The sequence below is a fragment of the Saccopteryx bilineata genome, chromosome 3 (genome assembly GCF_036850765.1).
Source record: "Saccopteryx bilineata isolate mSacBil1 chromosome 3, mSacBil1_pri_phased_curated, whole genome shotgun sequence".
NCBI lineage: Eukaryota > Metazoa > Chordata > Mammalia > Chiroptera > Emballonuridae > Saccopteryx > Saccopteryx bilineata.
In genome coordinates, this window is record NC_089492.1 from 247,672,102 (window position 1) to 247,680,143 (window position 8,042).

Consider the following 8,042-nt stretch of genomic DNA (forward strand, 5'->3'; position numbering starts at 1 on the left):
GGTCGACATAATTCCAGCCAGAGGCAAAGGCACTCAACAGTGTGTGTGGTCTGGGCGGCCTGAGGAGGGGTGAACGCATAATAGATGCATCTTACTCGTTTTCTTTTCATTGGCCGTGCTTTGTGGAAGCTGCTGGCCTTGCCCGGGTGGCACTGCTTTGACAGGTCCCTAACTGATGGGCTAGGCTAGGGGCTGAGTTTTGGGAGCCAGGCTCTAGCATGGGGCCTCACATGCATCCCTGACCCCTCATCCCACAGAGCTCACTCCAAATAGATGGAGTGCACCATGTGCAGAAGAGCATGGGGTTCACATAGTGGGAGGTGGCAAAGCTGTCTGTGTGTGGGTCCCATAGGCTCTGGCTGGAGTCATCCCATCGTCCTGCCCCTTGCGCCCAATGCTGGCAGAGCATACTAGCTTGCGTTGGGACAGGGTGGCAGCCTTGGCCAGATCCCGGATCTCAGCCTTGGCACTGCAGCCAGGTGGGCACACTGGGCTGGATGGCAGGCCACACCAGCCAGCGTGGAGGGCAGGCGAGCCTGCACCAGCTCCCCCGCTTGGACTCGGGAGCTTCCCCTCCAGCCCGGCTGACCGCAGGGGAACCGGGCAGGAGAGGAGGGAGATGATGGTGGGGGGTGTTCGTAACAAGGAACAGAAAATTTGCGCTTAAAGTCTAATATGCTGAACGTAGAACCCTGATTGGAACATAAATTTGGGACATTGGGGTGGAAAGTGGAATGTGTAACCTGGAACACAAGAAAGTGACTTTATAACTAACTGCACGGGTGCTGGCTTCCAAGGCGGCCCTGGTTGCCCTCCCTCACCCGGCGCCCAGGCCACTGGCCCACACCTGCTCCTGGATGATGCTCATGGGCCGATTCCGGAAAAGTGAAAGTGAGCACGGAGGTAAACAACATTTACTGAATGTCTACCGAATGCCAGGTTTTCATCAGCTGTGCCAGGCTGGGTTTGCCCCAGAGCTGACGCTGAGCACAGAAGTTTCTATGGGGGATGATTCCGGGAAGCACAGGAAGGGATGGGAGAGGAAAACCAACAAAGTGTGTGCTGATGGGCAGGTTGCCCCAGGGGCAGCTGGAGCTCATCTGCCAGGGTCCCCCGGAAAGACTGTTGAATACCCCTCAAAGTCTCCCACCAAGTGGCATTTGTCCACCAACACCCATCATCCCTCAGGGGCTGAGGCTTGCCTCCAGTGCATCAGCTCCCCCACGCGTGGCCTCCCAGTGGTAGCTCAGTGCTTGGCAGCTAGAGAGGCCCTAAGGCAGAAAGGCGCAGGAAGCCTGGTGCACGGAGGAACTCTCTGCAGGTTCCTCCAGGTAAGCAGGGTGATGCAGGCATCACAGCAATAGTGGTGGAGAAAGTGGTGGTCTTGCATTAATTAGGGCAGGGCGCCTTAGCATGTCCACTCTCATCCCCCACCCATCCAGTGCAACCTCTGACCAGGTATCTGTTGAATGAATGAATTAACGAATGAATGACCTGGTGGAAGCATGTGGACGTGGGTTTGCTATCACTCTTCTGTAGAATGAAGATGGGACTTCCCTTCCTCCCAGGGCTGCTTTGAGGAATATAAAGATATTGCGCAAGTAAAGTGCCCAGCAGTGGGGCACTCTGAGTGTGTTAATTCCCTTCTTTTTCACTTGGAGCTCCCATGTGAGCCTGAGTGCAGCCAGGAGGCCCCAGAGGCTGAGCATGGCGATTTCTGTACTTGGGCTCTTTGAAGCTTGGCTTTGCCCCCCTTCTTGATGGGGGTGCTGATGTGCTGCTTCCCTGACCAGAATTGCCAGTGGCCTGAGGGGCAAGTTGGAGGCAGGAGGGACCAAGGCTCTTAATGAGGAAGGCTACAAGGGTCTTGGCACCCAGCTCTGCCACTTCAGGCATCTACAACCCTCTACCCCGAGTCTGCACCAAGCTCAGACCTCTTCTTCCTCCCCACAAAGGGCCTCTGTGTGGGAAGAATCATGTCTCGGTGAGAACACAGGCTTTGCAGCGGTCAGAGGCAAGTCAAGTTTCAGCTCTGCCACTGAGCAGCTGTGTGATCTTGGGCAAATCATTCATTTCTCTGAACTTCAGTGTCCTTGCTTGTAAACTAGGGATACTTTTATTCCATCTCTCAGCAAATGTTTATTGAGCACTTAATCTGTGCCATGGGCTGAAATACAGCAGTGATTAAATATGGATCTTTGCTCCCTGACTGATCATGTGCTGACGGGGAGACAGACAATAAACAGCCAGGAGTCTCAACCAGGATAGTTCTGCCCCCAAGCAGGTGTTTGGAGATGTTGAGGGACACGAACACCTCAAGAGCTGTGAAGATTATGTGGGATAATGTACACAGATCGCTGGCACACAGTAGGTGCCTAAACAAATACCTGTTGATAAATGAACTAAAAACAATTCTCTCTGAGCTCTGATTCCCAAACAGTGAAATAGCTGGTAATCCTTACCCTGCAAAGTTGTTACAAAGATTTCTAACTTTGTTTAATGAATTTAAGTTACTAAGTAGAGCTTATTATATGCCATGTATGCTTCTTCTAAAATCTTGTTATTCTCATTTTATATATGAGAAAACTTGAGGCACAGAAGAGGAGATTCAGGAACCTGCCCAAGGTCACATTGCCTGGATGTAGCTGGTTAGGAATGTGCCTGGCAAACCATAGGAGCTCAATAGTTGCTTTACTGTGGGGCATGGCAGGAGCTTGGAAGGCTCCCATGCTGAGTTGTTCTTTGTGCCTGAGACCTGGGTGTGAGTGAGTAGCTGAGGAGAGAGTTAGGGAGGGGAGAGTGTGGAGGGAAGGATGGGCAACCTTGAAGACAGGAGGGCCCAGAGGGTAAGAGGAGGCAGTAAAACACTCCAGACAACAACCCGGAGGTCATTATCCTGAGGCAGCCATTCTAGCAGCCTCTCCCGGGATAGGGAAGGACTCCAGGGCAATTTCCCCTTACGTAACTGTGAACTTTCTCTAACTTGCCTTGGCTTGTTAAAGAACCTGGCTGCAGCCCTGGCCAGTTGGCTCAGTGGTAGAGCGTAGGCCTGGCATGTCGGAGTCCCGGATTTGATTCCCGGCCAGGGCACACAGGAGAAGCGCCCATCTGCTTCTCTACTCCTCCCCCTCTCCTTCCTCTCTGTCTCTCTCTTCCCCTCCCGCAGCTTAGGCTCCATTGGAGCAAAGTTGGCCCGGGTGCTGAGGATGGCTCTATGGCCTCTGCCTCAGGCACTAGAATGGCTCTGGTTGCGACAGAGCAACGCCCCAGAAGGGCAGAGCATCGCCCCCTGGTGGGCATGCCGGGTGGATCCCGGTTGGGCGCATGTGGGAGTCTAACTGCCTCCCCTTTTCCAGCTTCAGAAAAATACAAAAAAAAAAAAAAAAGAACCTGGCTGGGCCAAAGATGCAGGACTAATTGTCCATCAAAGAGGAGGGGAGGGGAGCAGCTGGGCCAGCACGAGTCTGCCTCACTACCTCTGCCTTCTGGCCCAGCAGATCCCCTTCCGGGACCCCCTCAGTCAGGTTTCTCTGCTGACCACACCTCAGAGCACCGCCTTGCAGCTCTCCAGTCCTGAGTTTGATTCCTTAGTCCCCGGGTCTGCCACTTGCAGGGCATGGGATCCTGGACAGTCACTTCTGGCCAGTTTCTTCATCCGTGCAATGGCAAAGGTGGTACCTACTGAGAGGGTGGTATGAAGATCAAATGATGCAACCTACAGGAAGAGCTTAGCCAAACACCCAGCTCAATGCATGGCCACTGTAGTGGTGTAATGGCCACTCAAGGTGTTACGTAGCTCTTGTCTACCTGTAAACACCCAGACACCTACGGTGCACAGCTCTTTATAGTTTACAAAGCCCTTTTGCTTCTCAGATCCTGCATTTTGTCCTCATAGCAGCCCAGCGAGGTAGAGCAGAATTAGAGAGCTCCCTTCACACATGTGGAAATGGAGGCTCAGAGGAGGAAGTGAGTGACTGGCCTGAAGTCACACAGCCTCTCAGATGGGATGAGGGTCTAAACCTGGGGAGTTTCTAACCCAAACCCCTCAATCATTCCACTTGAACTGTGGATAATAGCAGTGACCAGAGCTCCCGTGAGGGGCCTGTTCTGTGCCTGACCCCCCCCCCCAGCTCCTGTCCGATCCTGGGACTGTGGGTACCCACACTGTGCAGTTGCTGCTCCGGGGCAGGCTCTTTGCCATGTGGGGCCTCTGTGTTCTCTGTGATGTGGGGACGGTACCCTCTTTCTTGGAGGATTGGGAGTTTCAGTGAAATGTGGAATGGAAGGGCCCAGAACCAGGAGGGTCCCACAGATGGTGGCAGTCCAGGCCCCCTCCTCACTTTCTTCCTGTTGGACCATAGTAGAGACTGTGAAAGTCATGCCCTTGTCCCAGGGCTCTTGGGAAACCTCAGCTTTGGCCCTTCTGGTCTTCTGGAAAACCATTCCTGGGTGTGGCCTTCATACCTGGCCTTTGGGAGCAGAGACAGGGTAGAATGACTGAGAGAAAAATAGACTCAGAGAGACAGGAGAGAGGAGAAGGGATGTGGCTTCCTCTTGCTGGCAGAGCCTCCGCCCTGGGGCTGGTACCTGGCTCCCAGGGGTGGGAGGAGCCAGCAAGACCCATGGGCCTCCTTCTGCTGCCCCCGGGGGTTCCACCCAGCCCACCACCAGCCTTGACTGCTCAGTGAGTGCCTCCCCCTGCCTCCCCTGCATTGAACTTTCTACCTTCTCTCTCACTCTCCTGGTTGTTCTCTCTCTGTATTCCCACCTCCTTTCTCCTTCTCCACATCACACAGGGCGCTGCCACTACCTACGCTGACCCCTTTCTATCAGGCACTGCAGAGGAAGGCTGGGGTTACACATACACTTCGCACCAGGCAGGTCCAGCCCCTGTGGACGGGGTGGGGGGGTACTTCTTGAGTGTTCCCACCTTCTGGCCTCTGTCATCAGGACCATGCTCATGGGGCGCCCAGTCCCTAGGCCTCTAGTTAATGGTGAGATGTGGCTCCCTGGGGCCCAACCAGAAGCCTCCTGCTCTGTCCTCTGTCCCACCCCCTTTTGACCGTCCAGACCCTTGTAGAAAAGGGAAGCATTAGGCAGCACCCTTGCTCTCCCCAGGGCACCATCCCTGGACTTGGGTACAGTGACAGAATGCAGGTATGAAAACAAAACTGGACTAGATACATTCGTGCACACCAGGACTGCGTGAGCACACACACTCGGGGTGAGGAACACTGAGGCACAGCATGCACCTGGAGATGATAATGTTACAGACACACAGACCTTCTACCAGCAGATAGCTGTGCACCCATGGGAATAGATGTGCACTTATAAAGATAAATGTTTACAGAGAGGCACATATCCCCTGAGATTGTCATGCACACATGCCACTTTGACATTTGCACTGAGACATGGAGATACACCCAGTGAGGGACATTCCCACAGAAGTCTTTGTGTAGATCCAGAGAGAGAGCTGGCACATGCAAGTCTCGATGTCGATCCATAGACGTGGAGACACAGGTATACGCAGAAGTATGTGTGATCTACGTGTATACCCAGAGGTGGGCATGTGTGCAAAAAACAGATATGCCTGCAGTGTTAGGTGAAGTCATAAAAGGGCATATTCATGCTCAGAATCAGGCAGTCACCCATAGAGACTTGTGTACGTGGTACCGGATGCATAGACACCAAGTGGGTTCATGCACCTGAGGATGATGGATTCATGACCAGATGCTGACTCGGGGCACCTAGAGATGAAAAAGATGCACAGTGACAAAGCAGGCACACGTGGTAGCACCCCCCAGACATACAGCACCCCGCCAGGGGCTGCCCTGTGTCCAGGAGCTCTGTCTGTGTGCGTGAAGAGGAGGGTCATCTCTATGCCAAGACACCCCTGGAAGTTGGAGAGCGGGTCCTCAGAGCCAGGGCTGACTGTCTCGTGAGCAGCTCAGGCACTCCTTAGTGACCTTGGTGGGCAGGTACCAGGTGCCTCTGTTGCTTCTCCACCACCTCCCTTGGGGACCAGGAGAGAAGGCTACTGATTGGAGGAAGGGGCAGCCAGGCAAGGGAGGCCTCACCCAAAGGTGACAGTTCTGCTTAGCGGGTTGGTTGCGTCACCACCTTGATGGGAAGCACCGGCCGAGTTTGACTGGGGGCAGCTCTGCGTCCAGTTTGGGAGCTGTCGAGTCCGCGGGGCCGAGGCGCACTCTGGCGGCGCCCGTTGGCTGCCAGCCCTGCAGCCGTCCTTGCCTTGCTCTTTGCTAGCCAAGTCCCGGTTTTGTCGTGGTAGGGATATGCCTGGCTTAGGGGATGAATCGTGCTCAGCCAGTCATGCTGACCAGTGATGTTCTAGGGCCAGGCAAGTGTCTTAGTGTGGGCTCTTCCAGAAGCTGACCCTGTGACGGATTGGAATGCATGCGGTTTATTTAGGAGAAAAAGGGAACACTGATAGCATTTAGTGACCGCTGGTGACCAAATATAGTTCGACTGTAGCATAGTCCTGCAGGCCTTGGAGCAGGGAGGGGAAGGGAGAGAGAGAAGACAGGAAGTGTGACACTCTTTTCAGGAAGCTGGGCTGTGAACGCCAGCAGAGGGAGGTGGTGGGAGCTGGGGGAAGATAGGCCATGGAAAGTGTGTATCCTTACCTCCACCCCCACCCACCCCCACCCCAGAGATGGGGAGATCTGCATGTGCTTAAATGTGGAGAAAGCCAGCCAGGCAGGCGTGGCTGAGGTTATGGAGAGGGAGGAGCTAGTGGAGAGTTAGGTACCTGAGCCAGAGGGAATGGTGGGCTCTGTACAGGTGGGGGATTGTCCTTGGACAAGGGATGGCACTACCTTTTCCTGAGGCTGGAGGAAAGGGTGCTGGAGCTTGTAGAGATGAAGGGTTTTGCTTTCTGGCTTGCCCTTTTGCTCCGTATGAAGACGTGTGGTCTTCTGCTGGGGGAGGTGGAGATGCAATGTCTCCAAGAGACTGGTGGCCATCTGGGATGATGTCTGTGGAGAATCTGAGAAACAGCCACCTAGGGAGACAAGGAAAGTAGGGGGGACTGAAACCCTAGGTCAGGCTGGAGACCGTGAACTGATGCTGTGCTGACTAGTGGTAACAGACTCTGCCCGGCACAGGTCCAGACACATGGCGAATGTGGCCAGTGGGGCTTGTCCAGCAGATGTCACCAAAGGAGAGCTGGATGACCCTGACCCTGGAGTCTAAGCCCAAGGAGGAAGATGGGGCAAGGGGTCCACAAGGTGGGGGAAGAACAGCAGAGAAGAAGGACTAGAGTGTCAGGAGTTTGCGTGAGAGTGCAGGCAGAGAGGTGATTGTTCGGGGGTGGAATGAACATGGCAGAGGTGAGCGGTTCAAGAGCCAGCAAGTCCTGGGGTTTGTCACAATAACAGAAATAGTCTTATGAGGGCTTAGTTGATGCTGCCATGGCCCTGCCTGCATCCTGCGACATCACCAGCCCCGGACACGCAGACAGCTGTGCCTGCAGCCCCTGGACTACAGCCCATGCCTAGGCAGGTTGGAAACGCCCGGGGGTGATGCCCTCACCAGCCTTCCCCCAGAGGCAGCTGGAAGTTGGTGGACAAACACTTCACATTCTTGCCCCTCAGTGGAATAACTCGGGGTGGTAGTCTACACTGTCTCTGGAGGTGTCCACAGGGGTTGAGCCTCGTTGGCCCACAATAGCAAACTGCTCGTTCACACACCCTGAACTTGCTTCTTCTTATCCCTGTCTCAGCTCCTCACTTCCACACCTGGGTTTCCTGGGGTCCTTTCTGACATAAACTACAAGTCCCCCCCCCCCAGTCCTGTCACAAGGTCTTCCTGTGGAACAACTCAAACCAAGATAGTGGCTCACCCCGTGGGAGCTGCAGCGTCCTGCTCTGTGAGATGGGAAGTCCAATACCTGCGTGGTGCGTGTGAGGCTCCTAGCACCACGCCCAGCACTGAGCAGGCACTGGGCTAGCTCTTTCCCTCACACAGTGGTTGTTTTATAAACGCTCCTGTCCCCTAGACTGCCCAGGACAGCTGAACCTTTC